Below are 23,452 nucleotides of genomic sequence, written 5' to 3'. Positions count from 1 at the left end.
GGCTCTGGCGTAGGCCGGTGGCTACAGCTCCGATTCAACCCCTAGCCTGGGAACCTCCATATGCCACAGGAGCAGCCCAAGAAATAGCAACAACAACAACAACAAAAAGACAAAAGACAAAAAAAAAAAAAAAAAAAAAAAAAAAAAAAGAAAACAAATGAAATTAGAGAGTCCTGGATTTTAGAAAGAACCACGCGACTACCTGGTTGGGAAGTCATTGACTGCACTCCACAGCCATTGGGTGAGGTACCAGTGAAAGTTTCAAAAGTCTGTCCCCCTCCATCCAAATTAATAGGATGAGCAAAACCAACAGGACAGTTCTTTAGAAAAGCACCATCATCCTGAGCTGAGATGCCTCCATCCCTCCTTTCGTAAATTCCCTCCTTCCCCTTTTTACCCTCGCTCAGTAGAGAGCCCTCTTCAACTGCTTCAGTCTTTTATCCAACAGAGACACTCACTCTGGGCCAGGCTGTCTCTGGGTGCCCCCTGCTCTGGCAGAGACTACACCTCAGCCATTGCACTGTCAGTAGACAAATTTCCAATGACTTTCAAGAAATAAAATGGACACATGGAAGTAATAAAAGTTCCAGGTAGGATGTGTTTCTATCACAGCTCTTCCAAGAAATGGGAATGGCTTTATTTTCCTTGCAAGTGCATAGAGTAGAATTAATTATATAAGGCCTATGCAAACAGCTGGTAGTTGACAAGTTTCCAGAAGGAAACAGTACATTCAAACTGAAAATTGAAGGGGGTTTAATGAAATGAACATTTATAAAGGTACATGCAGGGACTAGAGAAACTAACCAAAGATGATGCAGTGTTACAGGCTGTCAACAGCAGAGAGCTTCTACCATCCCTAGCCAGAAAGAGACAAGGGGAGGAACTGTTACTAAAATCCAGAAAGAGTAGCTTGCACCGGAACTGGGGCTCTCTATGGAAGGCAGCCACCCGGCAGCAGTGGACTGGATGGGGAGCCAGAACATTGTGGGTCTCGTTCTCACTCCCCTCTCAACCTCCAGTCTCCCGTATCAGGTTTCCATTGGCCAAACTCAGAGGCTACCAGGCACATTGGGTCTCTCATGCAGTCCTTATGCCTTCCTGATTGCTGAGCAAGATGGAGAAGGATGCAGGCTGGGTCAGAGGGAAAAGAAGATAATACCTAGGATGTCAACCCATGGTAGAGACGCCGTGTGTAGCCATTGGTGCCGCGGCTGAGAAGTGAGAATCATTGATTTGCTCATTTAACACCAGCCCTTTAACGAAGTCCTTATTATGTTAAGGAACTCTGCTAATTCCTGAGAATACAAAGAAATGAGACATCATTTCCACCTTGAAAGGGTAGTAACAGAGAACTCAGATATGTAAACAGGCAAATAATAATACATCACTGTGACATTAGTGAGATATTGACAAAGCCTTCTTGCGAGGTCATTAACTTGGGATTCTGGTTGACAAATTGTTTCAGTGATTTGAAATAAATGCTGACATAGTACATAGCGCAGAGCGGTGAAGGGCATGTCACGTGTGCTTGGAGCTCCATGTATGTGGGGCAATTAGAACTTGATCCTGAATTTTATGTCATTTGAATTGATCTTAAAGCAAATACATCTGCGTCCTAAATTCTTTATAAAAGCTTGTAGGTGTTTTGTTATGAAGGTGGTTTTGGCTGGCTATGTTTTATAATATAAACTAGTGTTTGCTAACATTCACTTTAAGTCTTTTTCGCTCTGAGAACCGATACCAAGCATTAAACACAAAACACACACACACACACACACACACACACCACCACTGCCACTACCACCAATGAAACAACAACAGTGATAGCAACAGCTTCGTCAAGGCTTTGTGATGAATGTGTTGCCTGTGCCATGGCCAACATAACAGGATACTCAACTTTTAGACACCAGTAAAATCTCTCCATTAGGAAAACATAATTTAGTTATGGTGAAACAGTGATGCAGGTATCCTGGGAACAGCTTGGATTCCATAAGCAGTTTTTCAACTCCAATGACTTCATAACACACAAATACAGGCAAACTGCCTGACAAACCTAAGCTCTGCAATACACCCCAAAGCCTACAGCTTGAGTTTTCTATTGTCTCCAGTAGAAGAACTGTTCATTTATTTACCACAGTTGTGGCATTGCCTACCAACACTAACAAGCCAACACTCCTGTTGATATATATTAGTGTTGTTACACAATTCATCATTGTCACTCAAAAAAAAAATAGGTTGGGCAAAATAACATAAAATTGTTAGGACAGAGCTTTCAAAGATCGTCTTTGTTTTCTTCATCTTGAATTTCTGTTGCTGCCACACATTTAAGGGCCAGCTCCTTAGGTGCTCCAAATACGCCCCTGCCCCTCATTCTAGCAAACAAATTTAAGTGCTTAATCAAATAAAATCCAATCACTGGGAGTTCCCTTCGTGGCTCAGCGTTTACAAACCCAACTAGGATCCATGAGGACACAGGTTTATCCCTGGGCTCACTCGGTCGGGGGGTTAAGGATCTGGCATTGTCGAGAATTGCAGATGCAGCTCAGATCCCACGTTGCTCTGGCTGTGGCTCTTAGCCTGGGAACTTACATATGCCACAGGTTCAGCCCTAAAAAAGAAAAAAAAAGAAATCCAATAGCATTGAACCATAGTGACCTCTGTCAAAAATACTACCTGCAGCTGAGAATTTAAATTAACAGAAGTAGAGACTGATGATATTGTTTCTGACTGTGCAACCCATGTTCTTCTGTGCCTACAGGACCTGTGCATGTGTATTAAAAAATATACATTATATATATATATATATATGTGTATATATATATATATATATATGTATACACACACACACATACATACACACACACATTAATACATGGCACAACCTATATGAGGTGATTTATGTCCAGCTTATCAGAAACTCAATTATTTCATAAAACTCTGTATACCTTTTTAAAAAATATGCAAAGGAGGAGCTCCCATTATAGCTTAGCTGGTTAAGGACCCAGTGTTGTCTCTGTGAGGATGTGGGTTCCATCCCTGGCCTCCCTCAGTGGGTTAAGGATCCAGTGTTGCCACAAGCTGCAGTGTAGGTTGTAGATGTGGCTCAGATCCGGTGTTGCTGTGACTGTGGTGTAGCCTGAAGCTGCAACTCTGATTTACCCCTAGCCTGAGAACTTCCATATGCCACCAGTGCAGCTGTAGAAAGAAAAAAGCAATACGCAAAGGGAATGTATGTAAGAAAATCTGATATGATAGATACATGATGGCCTTTGAACTAAACATTTTTTTATACAAATTTCCCCCAAAAGAAAAATTATTGCCACCTCTGCCCCGTATTAATTAGGCGATCTTAAAAAGCAAGTTAAAACCCCTCTGAGTCTTATGTTAGGTTAAGTGGCAATGACAAGACACATCTATTGGATTGTTGTGAGAAATAAGTAATACAAGTGGAGTTTCTTTGTAAAGTGTCATTAAGAAAGACTCAACAATTATTGAAAAACCACCTATGCCCCTTTGTTTGCTGGCAAGGCATATGTAAAATTGTTACTAATAAAACAATGAAACTTTACAGTGTGAGCCTGCCTGCTCAGAAAAAAGCTTTGTTGAAAAGGTTCATAAGAGATTCATTTGAATGTTCTTTCTTCTCTTGAACATTTTCTCCTCCGATGGCCACACATAATCAGTAACCAAGCGCCTCAATAACCATGGGTCAAATTGATTTCCTATCAGGAAATTGTTTCTCTCTGAATATATAAATAATGATACCATCTCAAAAGATGGAACTGAATCTTAGATTTTTTTACTTTAAGTTTTTCTCTCATTTTAAGATCTTTCCAAAATTGCATCAATAATATTCTGGAAAATAGTATTTAAAGGGAACTTCTAAAAAGAAACCAAATGCTTTTAAATGCCAGCCTTTTGCTCTAATAAATGCTAGATGTCTATCTAGCTATTAACCCAATGTGAGAGTATTTTGGCATGAATTACTTCTATTTCTAATGTCAAAATGGTTTTTCTCTAGTGACATTTGTTTCTTTTTGATTGACAGTTGACCAGATTTCTACCAGAACATTTCTGGATTTTTACACATTTTAAGTGTTGCTGAAGTTTTTCCTTTATCCTGTTGTTACAGCATTGCTAGAGTTAATTTCTTGAACTTTCTATGTGCTTTTTTTATAAAACAGATCACTTCTTTATTTGAGCCTTTTTTTTTAAGTTAATAATGATGACTGAACCTTCATTACCTTTGACTTTGTAGAGTATCATATTTCTGGAGGCCCAACAGGAGAATAGCACTTCTGATCACTGAACACAGTATTCTCCTGGGACCTATAAGAGATTATGACACCTCAGACCCGAATTTAGCTTTGAATCTGGTAGCAGAGATCTTTGTAAAACAGCAGAGTTCTGGAGGAGCTGAGTTTTCTTTGATTCATCTGGCCATATTCATGCAAAATAAAAGAAATGTACAGAAGCAGGAGTCAAACAGAGTATATTCATCCCAACATTGGTCATTTTTACTTGATGATGAAAACAGATCTATTCAACAAGCAGTAATTGTTATGGAATGAAAGCTTCCTAAATTTAGGGAGAACATAAAAAGCTACTTACTAGATCTTCTTTTTCTAAACCTTGAGGTTTATACAACATTCATTGAGGAAAAATAAAAGTGATTTGACTTTATGTGGTTCTGCAAATGGAATTATTTTACATAATTAAAATATACTCAGTTTACACAACTCCATGCCTACCAAAACAAAACAAAATAGAAAGCCATAATATTTTAGAAATTTGATTAATCCCTAATTCAAAACCCTTTTACTGACAGGATTCCTTATTTTAATACTACTTTGACCTGTGGAGAAAGAAGAGAGGAAAATTGGCAGCGCATCTGGTCTTTGCTCCAGTTCTAATTTGCTCCAAATGTCCAAGTGCCCCATTAAATGTTTCTTGGGCAGAATACAGTTACTTGAAGACAACCATTCCCTGACATCTGAACCTTCATGTTATGAACATGCTAGTCTATTTGAAGGAAGAAACTAGAAGAATCCAGAACGTCTTCACCTTTAGGGTCAATTTACTTTTCTGTCCAAGGCAGATTTTGAAAATTAATAAAACCCTAGTGTTTGAAGGATACATGATGTATTTGTAAATGGAGTTCCTGAATTTTAAAATGCTTTTACCTCCCTTATTTCCTTTAATACCTAGAACCCCGAAGTAAGGACAGGAATTATTATACTACTTCAGATACCAAAACAAACTAACAAAAGCCAAGAAGCAAAGAGGTAAAGAACTTTAGAAAGGATTTACATAGTCCCTTTTCTAATAGAAAGTGGTAATAGAGTTTAAACATAAGATAAATATCTCACGGGAAACAAAGGAATAGAAATACACAAGGGTTGGTCAAGGCTAAAGCCTCAGACAAGGGAAGTGGGCAGGGATGACTAGACTGCTGTTCTGGGATGGGAACTTGGTCTTTTGAACCTTATACAAGGAAACCAAAGTGAAGTATGTGTTCATGGAATACTGAAGTTGGAACCAGAATTCATTTTTTCATTTCAAACACTGTTAAATTATTTTAATTACACTGGAATTATCATATTCATCACATAAAGTACAATTTAAAAGTGAAACAACTCTCATAATCTTAATATGGAAGTAGCTTCTACATTACAATAAGAGGTTTAAAATATAACTGTGGTAAAGCAGTTTATCAGTAAATTAGTAATTGCCTGTAGTTAGCTTTCAGCAAACAAAACAAAACAGACAAAAGCCACCTGCAAAGTTAGCAGAGCAAAATTATTTTAAACTGTAGGCAAGGATTATAGAGATTTATGGGGGTCAGATAGCCTAGAATGGCTTCAATGAATAATGGATCTCTTTAAAAAGAGGAATGCTTCCATTTAACATAGAGCTATAAATTCACTCATTAAATATCTCCTATACATAGCAAAATAACATATTAAGTTAAAGCTGTTATAGGGCTCAGAAATAAAATAAATATCTCCATGGACAAAAAATGAATAGAAATGCACAGACATTAGTCCCAGCTAAGACTTTCAGGAGGGGAGCAGGAAGGATGTCTGGAAATTAGGAAATCAGACTCACTTCTTGAACCTAAAGGCTATTATGAGGCTGAGGTCAGCTCACCCACCTATCAGAGAGGCTGAAATATAGTAAAATAACATGATAGAGCCATTGAAAATAGTTTCGAATATATATATATATTTTTTTTAGGGTCTCAAAGACATAAAAAGAGGAAGGCCATTAAAAATTTGGAAGGATAGCAAAGAAAAAACAGACAGAAACAAAGAAAAGTAGGTGAAGAAGAAGGAGGAAGAGAAAGAAGAGGGTAGGGGAAAGAAGAAATAATTAGAAATCCTCCCAAGTTGGTTAAAAATATGACATTGAGATAAAATTTTCATAGAATAAGATCTGTGTATGGTTGAAGAGAGATTTAGTGAATTGGAAGATGGTACTGAGGGATTTATAAAGGGCACCAGAAAGACGACAGAGGGGATATTCTAAAATCGCCCCATGCCAGTTATCAGTTTATTGTCTCTTAGCTCCAAAGAAACCCTTCAACAATACATTCCTTGTGAGAACAGATGAGTTATTTTAAGCTTTGCCCTTATAAAGTGAGCGTGATGTTAAGCTTTCTCAGTAGAGGGCACTGGAAGTACATGGAAAAATGGGAGGAGGTCAGTGTGTGTACAAGGAAGTTAGGTGGAGCTCTGCTCCAGCAACCCATCCAGAATGCAAGATCTCTCAATAACCTTGCAGCTTTGGCCTGACAATAACCTTTCTCTGAGGGTCTTTAACCACAGAAACCAGAGCCATTAAAGTGTTCTGCCTGCACCAAAGGCCTCTTGCACACACAGGCACCTGGATTTCTTCTATAGGTTCTCCACTTGGCAGAGCATTCTCACCAAACCTCCATTCTTTCTGCAGATGCCCATGCAGCCTACCAACACACATAGAATTCTCACTTGCTATACAGGCCCAGCCCCTGGTTTCTGATCATCTGGCCCAGCCTGCTTTCCACAAGTGGGCTTCCATTGCCCACTGACTGCAGGTGACCTCTGGCCAAATTGCAAACTTCTCTGCCATCCAAGGACTGAATGGCATCTCAAGCAAGTGAAACCTTCCCAGTCTGTCTTTCTTGGGTACCCTCCCTCAGCCCTAGCATATCATAAAGAATGTCCATATATTTTATAGACATTATTTTATCAAAATTAATAATTCTTTATATATAAACTTTTGTTTAAACCACTGCCTGGTCTCCATCCCCTGATACAATCTCTGCACTGTTTGGAAAGTGGATGGAGACACAGATTAACTTTAGAGCTGCTTACAACAACTCTGCATGTTAAATCCACTGAAAGAATAAAAATAAAATGTATTATTTCTGAATTAGCACGAAGTAAAAGGCAATAAATTAAATCAATTTAACCAACTTAGTAGAAGATAAAAAGGAGGGGGAAAAAGCCAAGGGGAACTGTGGTTATAGACACGCACACACATAAACACACACTAACACACACATACACACACATACACATGCACACACTAACGCAATACAAAGGTCCAAATTTATCATAATTACAATAAAGGTAAATCAACTAATTCACATATTCAAGGACAGAGATGTTTAGGTTAGACTTTTTCATGTAATCCAACTATTGGATTTTCACAAGAGATGAAATGACAAAAAAAGAGTTTGAATACAAAGGAAAGAAAAAGATACATCATGCAAATGTTAATCAAAGGAAAACTTGGCATTGTAAATCTGGTCAGAAAAAAAGCTTTAAAGCAAAAAACACCATTGAGCAAACTTGAAAGCAATAGGCCCATTTTATAAAGAGATTATAAAGGAATGAAGAAAAGAATAATGCACCAGTTCAGTTAGCATGAGGAAGAGACACAATCCTAATCTTTTGCATCTATCAGTATAGCCTTAAACTATATAACGCTAATATATAACTATAAGGAGAACTACAAAGAGAAACTGATAATGCCCTGTAATGACAATGCAGATTTTAATACTCTTCTCAGAAACCAGCAGACATGTAATTAATAAAGATCTAGAAAATTAGAATAAAAGTAAATATGTCAGGCAAAAATTTGGCACACAAAACCCACAAATTTACTTTCCCTTCAAGAATATATGTGAAATTTACAAGGTATGGGTACAAAGAAAATTTAAATGGATATTAAGAAATAATGTCACACAGACCACTCGAGATATAATTAAAGTTAAATATCAAGCACATAAAGATAGTTAAAATTCAGCAACCTAAGTTTAGGAACTGGAAAAAAAAAATCACTGCTAAATAAATTGTGGATTAAAGAGAGAATCTTACTGGAAATCACAAAACAATTTGAACTTAATCATCAAAGGCACTATAAAGTTTTCTGAAATGCAAACTAAGCTACTTAGAAAAAGCATATAATCTTAAAAAGGTTAAAAATAAGTGAGTTAAGCATTCAGCTCAGGAAGTTTGAAAACAGAAATAGAGTTTCAAAGAAAGTAGAAAAAAGGAAATGATAAAAACATCTTTTCTGCATCACTAATTGGAATGTAAATTAGTAGAACCTTTGACACATGGTGAAAGGGGCAGATTGAAAGATGTTCGTCGGAGTCATTAGTCATAAGGAAAAAAAAACCTAAATAAACCCCAGAATGTTCATCAAGGAGGGAAAAAAATAAATAAATTGTAGGATATCCAGGCAATGGAATAAGTATAATGGTTAAAAAGAAACAATCCTGAGTAAAAGAAGATCAGTTGTTGAAAGATGTAAAGATGCATATGTAAAATTGTAATAAAAAGACACTGTTATTTATGGATATATGGCTTTTAAAAGTACAAAGTGTGACAGTATGGCCCAGCTAGACCCCAATCTCATAGCAAGGGTTGTCTTTGGGGGAAAATAGAAGAAAATAAGACTGTGGGGGGTGGGGAAATATCATAGACATTATCTTTAGCTGCAATTATTTACATTCTTAGAAAACTCTTTGAGGCAAAATGACAAAATGCTCATGGCATTTTATTCTGGGCGATAAGTTACATGGTTGTTAAATGAGCTTTTGTGTGTTTATGCAGGATGTTAAATTGGCAAAATTTTTAAAATGACAGAAAAGAAGAAGTCTCTCTACAGGGGAGAGATGGGGGCGGGGAGAAAGAAGACAATGGGAGGGAAGGAAAGAGAGATGGAGACAGACAAGGACAGAGGGAGACAGAGAGAGAGAGATGGGGCGGGAGAAGGAGGGAGGGAGAGAGGGAGGGGCAGGGCCTTACCGGGTTGTTGACACCCAAGCTGATGGTCAGGCACCTTTAGTTTCCAGGCATCTGAATCTGGCAGAACTGCATCAACCTTAGATGAGCCTTTATCTCTACCCTACACAGTGCTTTGTATCAGAATGTCTTGCGGGGAGAGCAGCCATGATGGCAGTGTAAAAAGACCCTGAACTCAGAATGTCTTATAGAGTTTGCTCCTGAGGAAAGGAGACTAGGATTTTATATGTACAGGCCAAATATCTTTTTTCCCTGCTTTCCACAACATTACCTTTGATTGGAGGGACTAAAACATTGAATGTAAGCTGTCTGTGAAATTGTAGGTTAAATTAAAGAGTAGCAAATTTGGGGAGTTCCCTGGTGGCTCAGCAGGTTAAGCATCTGGCTTTGTCACTGCCCTGGCTCTGGTTATGGCTGTGGCACAGGTTCAATCTCTGGCCCAGAAACTTTGGCATGCTGTGGGTATAGCCAAAAAAAAAAAAAAAAAAAAAGGTAAAAGGAGAAAAAAATTTGTAGATCCTAGTGGATTCAAGTTAGAATAATTATTTTTTAATGATACTGAGTTGCATTAATGTCAGTACAAATATGCATTTTGAGAAGTAAAATGGCTAAAAAATAAGAATTGCAAATGGACTATATACATATACATACATTGAGTTCTAAGAATACCCACAACACAAAATAACCCTCAGCATATGAAATATTTAAACATAACAATTATAAGCAACCCCTAACTTCCAAATGGAGTAAAAATGTATGTGCATATATTTATCTTACTGTGACACCTGCACCTTAGAACTAAATCACCAACACACCGAGTTTCTGCCAATATTTGTTTCTTTGAGTTCCTGCTAACCAAAGCAATGAATTTTACCAAAAACTTGGTGTGTTGATATCTTAATCAGCTTGAGCTTCGATAATGAAAGATCCTAGTCTGGCTTACTTAAACAACAAACATGATTTCTCACTGTTCTGGAGGTTGGGAAGTCCAAGATCAAAGTGCTGATAGATTCGGTTCTTGACAAGGACATCCTTCCTGTGTTTCAGGGAGCTGTCTTCCCGCTGTGTCCTCATATGGCAGAGAGAGGAAGCTCGGGTGTCCCTTCCCCTTCTTATATTATAATGATGAAAAAAGATAAAAGGATCAGGTTCCTGCCCATGAGAATCTCAGAGTCTATCAGGACAGCTAATGATCATATATTGTTAAAAAACAATGTTCGGGAAATGAATTCAAGGGTAGTTTTATTCCTGACATATTGAATCCTGCCAGGGGTTATTGGGACTAGAAAGATGTGTGAGTTTTTCCAGGCACAGGCGCAGAGCTAGACCATAAATTGGAAGAGAGTTCTCTTAATATATGAGTAACCCTTAAAAGTATTATTTGTGCACTCTTCTAAGTCCATTTTACTTAAAAGTTTTTTTTTTTAATTTTTTTGGAGGGGGATTGCCACCACAGGTGCTTTTGAAATTGTGACCTAAACTGTTGGATCATCTAACAGATTCATATCAATACACAACTTCACAAATAATTTTAGAGGTTTCCAGGCTCCCTAAATCCTACTTTTCTTTGAGCTTTTAAAAAATAATATACAGTAAATATTTTCAATAGTTAGAATATTGTCAATTGTTACAGTACAATTCTACAACAGTGTAGATGTTTAACACTGTAATTGTTTAAATGTGCTAATAAATAAAGGTGAACTCTTTATTCTAGATAGCATATAGATTTGACAGAAGACCACACAGGACAGTACAACATCAATGTGAAACTGCTGGTAAATTTCACTCCAGATGGGATTCCTGGGTACAATGATGACAGGATAACCTTTTCAATCCACACCACCACAGATCTTTTCCTAAAGAACAAAACAGTTAACAAGAAGCTCCAAAAGAGAGAAAGAGAGGGAAACCATTTATATATGCTACCATAGCCCACTAAAGAAATAGATACAATTTCTTCCTAAACAGGAACAAATATTTTATTCTGTCTCTTCATATTTTCTTCTTTGAAATATGATGGTCTTGTTTCTGAATCTGAGGTGATGGCAGATGAGATGTGGGTAGGTGTATTAAACTGTGCAGCATGGATCCTGAATCTGATGAAATAAAAATATTTTGTTGATCATTCTCTTTGGAATGAGATACACTCAAGAGTTCGAGAGAGGTAGTAGTCTACCAGGAATTCTTAAAAAAGAAAAAGAGAAGTTGTAAAAAAAAAAATTACGTGGTCAAAATTAGAACAAATTGAAGGAAGCCATTATTTGCTTTTATTGACTTAGGTGAATTTGAACGTTCCCTTCAGATGAGTTAGTCCTGATGACTTTTCCTGGAAGTGGTTACTGAATTCAGTGTCCATTCAGTGTACCACCTGCTTATAAATTTAAGAATTAAGAAAATATCTGAGAGTATCTCCAGGTGGAAACTTAGTGGCAGAGCTATATCTATGCAACCAGATGTTGTTAGTATATGTATAAGGTAATTTCAGCCTGGGCTAAGAGAATGAGGGATTGATTCATGGAGGAACGAAGTTTGCTGACTTAACCTCTTAAAAATACCTCTCAGCTGGATTCTGCTTTTGCCTCCTACTTCATCTCCCTACTTTACCCTCACTCCAGGCAGTCTCTTCTGAGCCTAGCAACTAAGAACTCAGGATGGAGGACTTTTCAAAAGCCTGAGGACTGGAAGTTTGGGGTTGGTAGAGGCAAACTATTACATTTAGAAAGGATAAGCAATGAGATCCTACTATGTAGCCCAGGGAACTGTATCCAATCTCTCAGGATAGAACATGATGAAAAAGGATGAGGAAAAGAATGTATTACATATGTGTGTGTGTGTGTGTGTGTGTGTGTGTGTGTGTGTGTGTGTGTGTGTGTGACTGAGTCACTATGTTGCACAGCAGAAACTGACACAACACTGTAAGTCAACTCTAATATAGGTCAATAAATAAATAAATGTAGTCTTGCTCAGAAAAAAACAAAACAGAACAAAACAAAAACCGGAGGCTGAGTCAAGTCACTTCTCTGCTCAGAACCCCTCAGCAGCTCCCCGTTTTCACACAGAATAAGAACCAGGGTCCTTAAATTGCCTACAAGTCCCTCCAAGACCCCTCCTCTTAACCTCAGACCTCACCTACTATCATTTTTCCACTTCGGCTGCATTGACTTCCTTGCTTGAATGAATGAGATGCGCCTTAAGCTCCCGCTTGGACTGTGCCCTCTGCCTGGGATTTCTTGCCCAGTTGTCTTGGCTCACTCCTCTGGCACCTTCACCTTTGATCCACCTTATCCTGCTATTCTTATTCTTCCATTCCTCATAGAATTGAATACCTTCTGACAATATTTATACTTTATTTATTATGTTTATTGCCTTTCCCCCACTCCTTCCAGAATGTAATATCTTCAAGAATGAGTATCTTACCAGATATATTCCAAACGTCTAAAATAGTAGTTGGCGCATAGGATCTCCATAAATACTGCAATCAAATGAATGAATGGATTGGCTGTATAGCCTAATTTTTTTACGTTAATTCATCCTAAGGGTACAGAGGTGAATAAGAAGACATGATCCTGCCCCCAGAAATAACTGACATTACCTCTAACCTTGGGAACTATAATAAAATGTTTGTCATTGATCATAGATCGCCCTGAGTGATTGACCAGGGATGGTTCTACCAAGACTATTCAACTTTGGGAGAAAAGACATCTATTGCAAGGATTTCAGGAATATCCCAAAAATGTATATTACTAATTTTTTAAACTCAGAGTGATACCCTGTTCCTGGGTCCTTTCTCTTTCTTAAGGTAGTTAATTGGCAGGGAAGTAAATTGAACCAATTAGTTTGTGGATCAGACGTCTAAGCTTTAGGCAGAAAGCACTCTGGGGTCGGGGTGGAGGTCGTAAATTATGGAGCTGTAATGAATAAAATGGCTTAATTTGTGCAGAGATTAAGGCAGTAGGTTCAAGAAGTTAGTGCCCTGGACAGCAATGTCAGGGGTCTAAGTTTGGATCTCAGACAATTGTAGATACATAGGAGCTGATTTCTGCTTTCATGACCTGGACCCGTCTCAGCACTGCCCTCCCAAAGGCCCAAGGAGCGGCTCCACTCACATCTGAAATCTGCGCTTCCTTGTTAAAGATTCAGCATCTTCAGCATGGTGGTGTGCGAGCAGTGTGGGTACTGAGACACCAAGATTCAGTGATGCCGTCGGGCAGGACCTCAGGGCTGTGGGAGAGGAATAGCGACATGCCTTCGAGTCTCTGTCTGTTCAGGCTGCAGTGGCAGAATACGTAGACTGGGTAGCTTAGGCAATCAACATTGATTTCTCACAGTTCAGGGAACCTGGAAGTCCAAGATTAGTCAGTATGGTTGGGCTCTTAGTCAGGGCTCTCTTCCTGGTTTATAGACAGCTGCCTTCTTACTGGCAAGATGGAGGGGAAAGCAAACAGAGAGCCAGCTCCCTGGTCTCTTTCTGTAAGGGCCCTGACCCCATTCTGGGGGGCTCCACCCTCATGACCTTGTCTAAACCTAATTACCTACCAAAGCACCCTCCCCACAAATATCACCACACTGGGATTAGGGCTTCAGCATCTGAATCCTGAGGGTATGTAAGTATTAGTCCATAGCGATCCCTAAGAAGTACCTGTATGTGTCTGTTTGGAAACTTCTGGGGTCTCTTAAATGTTTAATGAAAAATAGTCTGGCTTCTTCCTTCTCCACCTCCCCCCTCCCGCCCACCTTTCACTTCTGCTAATATATCTGATTCCCTCATCTGCCTGAGACATCTCCTTTTAGACAAAAAAAAAAAAAAAAAAAAAAAGAGGAAAATATTTTATATAAACTAAATATACCTCATAGATGAATACATTTTCTGCTTCATTTTTCTTCCAGTTGCAGACCACTTCTGGGAAATAATTAGGTTTATCTGACAGCAGTGCTTGAGAGATTAGAAGTAATACCATATTAAAACTGCATATAATAACAGGAAAAGTAAAAAATGGAGTTTCGAAGGAATAGTTTCAGATAACCCTAGTATAGGGTGTTCTATTTCTTCCTTATAATTCACTTTATTGATAGGTAATTTTTTTTAGCCTTGATCATAGTCAAAATTATAATTGGATAGATTATCCTAGTGAATTCTTAAATCCTGGTTAAGCATTTCCTTTATTATTCCCTAAAAATCCCTTTATTACTCACTAGCTTGTAGAATAATTTTATTGTTAAGCAAAGAATTTTGAAGCAAATATTATCCTAAAATATATAACACATTCTAGAGGCCATTAAGTGGTTTTATGCTTGACCATTGTCATACACAGTATACACAGCTACTATTGTCTACTTACAGAGATATTTAAAGCTAATTATATTTGGGGAAGTTTCCATAAACCTATCACAACCAGGGAACTTGACATCCAGTAGTCCATTAGCTTGGTATTCCACCATCAATATTTTTAAGGTGCAATTTTCCAATTTTCAGAAGAATGTATTTCATATTTTTAGCCTTAATAATGGTGAATTTTTTTGTAGTCACTGCACACTCAAGATTATTTCTTCCTAATTTAGTACCCTTTGGTCATCCATTAATAAACACATTAAGATTTATCAAATGAGAAGAACAGGCTTTCTTAATATGCTTTTTAAATGTCCTAAATCTAAGTTTTTCTCTCTATCAAAGAGCCCCTGTGAACTCTCAGAGTGTCACAATGATGTCAGTTATGTAGTAAAAGAAATTATGCAGTTATTTAAGTAGAACTCCCTGGAAGAATATGTGATCATAAGGTGCAAGTCAGTTTATTTCATTAAAGGCTTTGGAAAACAGATTGTATGCAATAGGCTTGCACATATATTGGTGGTGGAAAGTATTTTTAGACCCAGATCCTTACCTTGGCTTTGCAAGTGGGATAAGATAAAGAGGCATGGTCCATCTTCAGTGCCACTTCTTCTATTTCATGCATCTGCTTCATTCTGAAGAATCCCAGTGGCCAGAAAGACTGGTATTAACTGGAAAGAACCAAGTCAAAAATAAGGGGGTGAGGGAAATTTCTGAGGGAAAAATTGCTCGTATAAAGGAACCCAAGAAAGTGAAATGTCATGTACACATTACTCTTCAGCATTTATATTTTTCTTCAACACTCCTTTTGTGTGACTGACACTATCAGGCACTGTAGGGGAAAAAAAAAAGATTTGTATAAACTCTAAAGTTGGTAGAATGTATAGTAGGTACACCACTGTTACTGTAGATCAAATATGGAACCATATAAATGGTATAGAAAGAAATGGGGGAGAGAGAGGGAGAAATCATTTCTGAATAAGGAGATCAAGGCAGGTTCTACTGAGGAGGTAACATTTAACATAGAGGGGCCAAGGTGTAGAGGGGTTGATTGGAAGACAGTAAGTAGCCCAAGAGGATTGAGCAAAATAAAATAATCCTGAAAAGGAAATTTGTACTAGTTCGTGAAAGACTTGGAAGGCCAGAAATTCAAAGCAACCAGAAACCCAGAGCAACCAATATGTTCTCAGATTACTTTATGTGCCTCATGGTTCTCTCTGAGGCATAGAGAAACCATGAGTTGTGTGTTCGATGGGCCAAATCTGTCTAATTTATAAGCAAAAAACTAGAGAAAACATGGGGCAGGGGGGCAGATTAGTACTATCGTGCTTACCACAATGAATTGTAAAAAGACCGTCCATTCTTCACTTTTCTATCTTGAACATACATTTAGTCACTATTTATTTGAGAGGAGCAGGGAGAATTAGTTTGAATTCATTTAGACCTGCCTTCAAATCTCAGCTCCATCAATTACTTATCATCTTTCTTCATCTGAAAAATGGCGTAAGGCTGCTTCCTTGTAGAGCTCCTGTGCACATTAAATGAGATATTGTAAGCAAAAGTCTTATCACAGGGCCTGGGGCATGGTTAGTGCTCAAGAGAAATTAGTTCCCTCCCACCAGCCACCAGGCGCTTTCTAAGCTCTGCTCTGTCCCTTCCCCAGTGTCCCTTGTCTTATACCCCAGAGCCAGGAACACTTAAGCCTTCTTCACGAATCTAATTCTATAGATCCTAGAATTTAATCTAAACCTAAGAGTCATGGAAGGAGATCCTACCCAATATTTGGGGCTCAGCTTGGCCACCCTCTTGGTATGAGTTCAGCTCTGATCTTGAATGTCGTTTCTGCCTTTGGCCTTTGGGGCCTCAGGACCCATCTTTCTAAGACTGAGCCTCTATCTTCTTGCCAAACTCCATAGCCCCTATTTATCCCCTTTTCTTTTGGCTCTGCTGCCCTGGACTCGGGTCTGGTTAATGGAATCTTGCTGTTTGTAACGATCACCACCCATGTTTAGGGCCTGACTGGTCTTCAGCGTGTGATCACCTGCTTTTGGATTGGGTCCTGTGCCTGTGCCCTTCAAAGCTCTTGTTTGTTTTGTATGGATCTGAGCCACCCTTCCACAAAGAAGCTTTATTAGAGCATTGACTTGGGTCTTCTGCCATTGGGCTTTCCCTTGGACCCTGCAACTAAGGAAGTAAGTGACTGCATGTCTACTTGACCCTTGGCCTGGCTCTTGGCACTAGTCCCTTGGTCTGCGGGGATCTGTACCAGGCCTGTCCACATCCACACCATTCTTAAAGGTATAAAGATGAATACAAGTCTTATACCTAAGGATCATATAAATAGGATAGGAGAAATGAGACAACTGCATGACTAAGCACAGGGTGTCAGAAGTGGTCAAAACACCGTGTGAATTCACAGAAGCCAGAAATCACAATAGCCTGACACATTTCTCAACCTCCATGTTGAAAATGACATTTGAGCTGGCTTTGCAGTGTTAGATACCAACAGACAGAAAAAAGGAGGACATGTGGCTAGAATAGAGAGGCAACATAAACAGACACAGGGTACCAAGGAAAGAGTAAGGCTAGAGGGAATCTGGTCTGGGGCTGGGTCATGGGAACTCTTGAATGCCTGGCTTAGGGACAAAGCACTTGATGTGATGAGCATTAGAGATCAGGGCTGCAGGATACGGCCTCACTGCCCAACTCCACAAGGTCCCATTCTTACATACCAGGGATGGGCAAGCTTTTTTTTTTCTGTTTTATCTGGCCAGCCCATGAATATTTTAGGCTTTGCAGGCCATATAGTCTTTGTTGAAACTACTCAATTCTGCCTTCGTAGCTCAAGAGAAGGCACAGACAATACGTAAACAAATTAGCATGGATGTGTCCCAATCCAACTTTATTGGTGGACAGTGATATTGGAATTTCACAAAATATTATTCTTCTGATTTTTTTCAACCATTTCCAAAAAATTGTTCTAAATATTCTTAGATAAAAGGCTAAACAGAAATAAGTAGCACGCCAGATTTGGCCCTCAGGTAATAGTTTACTGACCTTGAGATAGATTTCGCTGTGAATGATACTCTTGGAATTGTAAGACACAGTGGCCATGATGGAAAGCCATTGACGGTCTTTATTAAAGACAAGCACGATACTGTCAAAGCCAGACAAGAAATAGACCAGTGGCAAAAGAGATGTGAGATGGGGGCCAGTTCTTTTCTTCTTTCTTTCTACGTTTTTTTTTTTTTTTTTTTTTTAAGGAGGCCAGTTCTGAGGCTACTACCATAGTTCGAAAAGTGTGTGTGTGTGTGTATGTGTGTGTGTGTGAGCACGCTTGCAGCATGTACTATTTTTGAACTGCCACGTAGAAAGTGACATTTGACCTGGACTTTGTTTTTCTACAATCTCAATTTCCAAATAACTATACAATGTATGACCATCAACTTGGCACTGTGGCCAGCTCTCTGAATGTCTTTTGTAGAAGAGAATGGCAGAAGTGTCTAAAGAGAATAAAAGGAGAAAAGCAGTCATTCTCAAGGTGGTAACAGCATGGGAGGCAGGGACCCAAACCCTTGAGTCAAAGCAGTAGTGTAAGTTGTCAGCAAGAGGAAACAAAGGAGCATTCACTTTACGATAACCTGGTCTTACTTTATCACAACGTCGCATAAAACACCTTACAAAATTCACTGTGCTTTCTGTTACTCTCCATTTGAAAAGCCAGTACTTGGGCATGCATCAGAAATCTTAGCTCAGTGAGCTTCTGCTTCAGAAAGCTTTATCTCACAGTGGATATGCTGTCTGCATTCCAGCACGTGGCTGTGAGTGTCTATTTGTGGCTGGCCTTATTGGACCTATCTTCTTTTGTTCATCACATCAGCATTATGTAGGCCAGTGACTAGGCAGGAAAACTCCATGGCAAGTTTCACTTAGAAAATTCTCATAGGGGTTTTTTTATGTTGGTTATTCTAATACTGACTGGTTTATTTAAGATTTCAGGCTATCTATGATTTTTTTTTTAAATATTAAAGATGTTCCTAAGGTCTAGTATCAGTTTGTATTGTACTGTCACTGGCAGCAGGAAGTATCTTCTGAACTAGAGTAATGGGTAGAGGTTGTAGCTGGGCAAATATATGCTTAATATGGTAATGCTTTTCTATTAGATATAGATGTATGCAAATGGAATGAACTTTCTCCTAGATAGTAAATGGGATGTCTCATTAATAAGAAGTTCTCCTGAGGGGCAATAAGTTCATTTGGTGGGAAGGGAATAGGTGGCTTAGACTAGGATTCCACTGAGTCTTCTGGAGAACCCCAAGCACATTTTAATCCACATCTTTGAGTATTTTGCATCAAATGCATTTAAAAGATTATATTTGTTATTTATAAGGTTTCTTCAACAACAGAAAATGGGCAAATAGGATATCATTATTATCCTTTTTGACATGAGTAACATTTTATCATCATCTACAATCTTGAAGTCCTAACAGATTATGTATAATTTCAGTATCTTTTTGAAGTCTGACAACACTTGTACTCATTAATTACCCAAGAGTATATAAAAACTAATATTGAAAGATGTTGACATATCCTTAAACACATTATAATGAGTTTTTCAGATAGTTGACAGTTGGTCAGTGTTACACCTTATCCTCAATACACATCAATCCTTGGAACCTAGGGTTACATCCTTGCCCATTAGCTGATCCAAGAGGATGCACTCTGGGAACAGAGCCTAAGATACCACACGAGCTGCAACATCAGATTCATTCACTCTTGAAGGCAATGATAATACAAAATGTCTTCAGAGCCTGCACATTCATGCCTTTTGTAATCTTCAGTGTTTGCAACATATCTGAATTTCCTTGGCATTTTCTTCATACCCCATGTGCAAAAAACACACAGTACTAATGATATAAACAGCTCCTTACTTCACTACGTAGGTATCACAGCTGTTAAGCCAGAAGGTCTGGAACTGATACCATCCTCTATGGCTCTAACAAAGGGATAACTTTATCAGTGCTGATGTACAACATGCATATCATTCATTTTATCTCACTGAGGCAGGTTTTCTAATGTTTCCCACTGCATGATTTGTACACTTATACTTGAACGGTAGCCTAAATTTGGTAATTCTCTTTGCAAATTTTTCTATTTGTGACTCACATGCCCTGGCGACATAAGCAGGGTATATATGATTTACCCCATTTTATGGATTTGAAAACAATGTCCCAGGAATGATGATTCATTTACTCCAAGACCACATGGATAGATTGGGTTCAACCAGATCTTATGCCCAGCTCTGCTGAACTCCACTCCTGTGTGCTCTCCCCTGAATCACCGTGTATCTTACGTTCATTCCAGAGTTGGCTGCTGTGGTAAACCTGAGGTGTCCTCACCAGTATCCAGGTCCTCTCCTTCCAGGGCACTTAGAAGGCTCTATTTCCCAGCCAACCCTCTTGTCGTTAGTGGAAGCATGGAAGAGCTCTGGCCCTTGGACCATGAGTAGCACTGTGGTTTACTTCTGCCTGGGTTTGGTAAAAGCCTCTGTGGGACCTTCCAACTCTCTCTCCTCCCCTTTGGTGGCAAGCATGGAAACCATATGTGGAGACACTGGGGCCATCAGATGCAGAGAACCTGGATTATTTTGTCACTGCCTAGAAGACAGCTGTCCTGCTGAGTCACCCAACTTAGGCAGACTTCAGCTGAGAAAGAAATAAACGTTCTCACTTAAGCCACTGAAATTTAGGGCTTATTTGTCACAACAGTATAAGCTCAGCCTATACTATGGTAACTCATCCAGATTGTTCCTACAGCTCCTAATCCCCCATTTCCTATGACATCTCAATATGGTATAATCTCCACTGAGGATGCTTAAAGAAAGTACAAAAACTAATCTCTGGAGCTATGGAAAAATAAGGCAGGAGGAGGTGATAGGGATTGGTTAAGGTTTAGGTGCCTTTGGGGGTATACACTGAGTGGTCAAGGATAACCTTGACCAATGGCTCAAAGCCATGCAGACATCTACAGGAAAGGCTTTCTAGGCAGAAGGAAATATTCAATCAGATGCAGAGGCCAGTGGAGCTGATAACTGGAGAAGGAGGAGTGTAATGAGAAACGAAGTCACAGAGACAAAAGAGAATGAAGCACTTCACGGAAGGCAGGAGGACTTTGGCTCTTACTCTGAGTGAAATCAGAAGCCACTGGAAAGGGTGGTGCAGTGTAGTGACATGTTTTGATTTATATTTGTAAAGAATTGTTTTTTAAAAGCATATTCATGACACTAAACTGCTATTTACAGGGGATGGTGTCGTTGTATAATCCTGGCTTCGCTCACGCCTTGTCATGATCCTTGAATAATTCTCACCAATCCAGTGCAAACTATATTGATGCCAAAAAGACTTCCATCTAAGGTCCCTAATGATACTCTAGGCATCAGGGCCCTGATTGAAAACACTGCCATGAAGCTATCAAAGAAATCTTTGCAAGAGTCTTTATTCTCCTTAACCTCCACTGTAAATCATCAAAAATAGTTGGATATAATTTCAGAACATATGACACCAGCACTTGGAGTAGCCCAAACAGAGAATGCATTGATCTCACAAACTGATTACTTTATCATTTCCACCTGGGTGCCCAAAAAGCATCTTGAGCTCAGTATCTCCAAAAGACAAAAATCATTCCCCATTGCCATCTACCCACTCCAGACATTATGTTCACTGTTCTCAGTTTAGAAAAACCCCATTACCACAGTAGCTCAAGTCAGAAACTGTAAAGACTGATAACCATTTCTAAAAGTTCTTCCTCCAGCACACCTTCAGTTCTAGCCCTCATTCCCTTTCATGTGAACTGCTAAAGCAGCTCCTAATGGCTCTCTCGGACTCCATGATCTCATTGCAACCCTCTAAGGGGGCACCTTTCTAAAACACAAATCTCGTTTCTTCATCCCCGTAAAGAACGAGCTAAACTCTTTGGACTTAAAGATCCTTGATCATCAAGTTTCCGCCTACATTTTTAGCTACATGTCTTGCCACATCTAGACTGCAGTTTTTGCTGTGGCCGCACAAAACTGCTTGTTGTTTTCCAAACATCATAAGCTATTTCACACGTCTGTGACTTCGCATATGCCCTCTGCTGGAATATTTCTTCACCTTGTCTAACTGCGAAATTGCTCCTGTTTTCAGCCCCTGCCTATATGTCATACCATTTGTGAAGTCTTTGCCTGATCTCCTCTCCAGGGCCCCTCAAATTTATCTCAGTGGTGACTTTATTTTCAGTGGTGACTTTGAGCTTACACCTATCACTCCCACATGACACCTCTGCACACCAAGCCCCTAAGACAGAGACATAATGCATACGTTTCAGGTGCTCAGTCTATGATGATTCATAATCAATACTTCAAAACACCATTCTGCTCTGTTGACTGGCATTGACATAATGAAGAGGATGATATGTCTGTATCTTGGCCCTTATCATATGATGCTCAGTGGATAGAAGGTGGCATTATGTTTTCACATTTCTTTGTAGGGGAAAAAGTAGTAATTTCTTTCAGTGGTTCGTTGGGTAAGTTGAACATAAACAGTATTTTAATATTGAACTTGTCCTTAATCAGGGCTTTTTTTCCCCTCCCATTTTATGACTCCAGATTGATTTATCTTTGTAATTCTTCTTTGGCTTGCAGCCGTTGTTATTAAATGACTACCATTCTTCTTAGGGCTGACCTCACTTTCTTGTTCACCAGATACTTTGGCGACAGAAGGGAAACCCACTGCGAAAAATTGGCCTCCGGTTTCTCAGTTCATAGGGAGATCTGAATTTTATAATGTGTGTAAAAATAGACTTTATTTAAGAGAGTAACTATTCTAAAATTAATGATCAAATAATGGGAAAGGTAAAGATGCCTGATTTAAGAAATTACATTTCAGTTATACAGAATTGTTTAGTATTTGTATTTGGCTCTTTTTTCTTATTACAGGACAGCATATGTTCTGAGTTGAGATGTTGCTGTTTTTGCCTCATCAACTTGAAGCCTCTCTCTAGTCAGCATAAGGCATGTTTGGTTGAATACCACAATAATATGCTGTTATAACTGGTGGGTGAGTCATCGATTTTTATAGGATTGGTACTTAAAGAGCTGAGTCATATGTCTATGTCAAACCCAAGTGTGAATTTTAAAGCCAAAAGTAAAGTGAATCCTTGAGCATACTCAAGTCAAAAAATCACAGCGACCTGTGGGCTGAGGGTTTTCATAGCTCCTATTGGATTTTTTTTTCCAAGATGAATTATTATATTCTTCATATTTCCATGCAGCAATTGGAAAAATCCAAGCTCAGAGCTCACTAATACTGTTATGAAAAGGATGATATTAAAAAAGATTCTAGTTTTTCTATCATCAGCTATAAACTTTTCTCCTCTGCTTATTATGAGCTTCATTTGCTTGTAGAGTTTCCAGTGACTAAGTGCTCAAATGAGAGACCAGGGTCATTTTAGCAAGTGGGAAACCACTGAGATTGGGTAGAGAGCCTACGGAGGTCCATGCACTTTTTAAGCCTGTTTGTCTTCCCTAGAATAGACGGAATCACAGCATGGGCACCTGGGTTGGGTATTCAAGGTGTGAGGCTCAGGGCACAGAAGACACTGATAAAAACACATAAGAGCTGCTTCAGACCAAGAACACCGTCCTTCTGTTGCATCATAACTCAACCTTGAAGCTGGGACCGAAAAATCTTCTAGCATATACCTGCCTCTACAGTTCACCTTCAGTTCTTCTTCTTCTTTTTTTTTTTGTCTTTTTGCCATTTCTTGGGCCGCTCCCATGGCATGTGGAGGT

General features: G+C 38.9%; 1 protein-coding gene and 1 long non-coding RNA gene across 3 annotated transcripts in view; one reads left to right on the top strand and one right to left on the bottom strand.

Moving 5' to 3' along the window:
* The window catches only part of CYYR1 (cysteine and tyrosine rich 1), a 106,034-nt gene that overhangs the window by 40,333 nt on the left and 42,249 nt on the right, over window positions 1-23,452 (top strand).
* LOC102161036 (uncharacterized) overlaps window positions 1-23,452 on the bottom strand; it is a 67,266-nt gene that overhangs the window by 27,152 nt on the left and 16,662 nt on the right. Inside the window, exons 6-10 of one of the 2 annotated variants that reach the window (XR_014825109.1) lie at window positions 15,956-16,150; window positions 15,176-15,293; window positions 14,144-14,229; window positions 13,403-13,517; window positions 10,265-10,407 (exon numbers count right to left, since the gene is read on the bottom strand). This is a non-coding gene — a long non-coding RNA (uncharacterized LOC102161036). The remainder of the gene's footprint in view (window positions 1-10,264; window positions 10,408-13,402; window positions 13,518-14,143; window positions 14,230-15,175; window positions 15,294-15,955; window positions 16,151-23,452) is intronic. The other variant, XR_014825108.1, reaches the window with a different exon arrangement.

Source organism: Sus scrofa, chromosome 13 (assembly GCF_054392235.1).
Source record: "Sus scrofa isolate SSC_HxYL_T2T_F1_AM1 chromosome 13, Sscrofa_HxYL_maternal_Yorkshire_Landrace_v2.0, whole genome shotgun sequence".
NCBI lineage: Eukaryota > Metazoa > Chordata > Mammalia > Artiodactyla > Suidae > Sus > Sus scrofa.
This window is presented reverse-complemented; position numbering and strand designations above follow the sequence as displayed.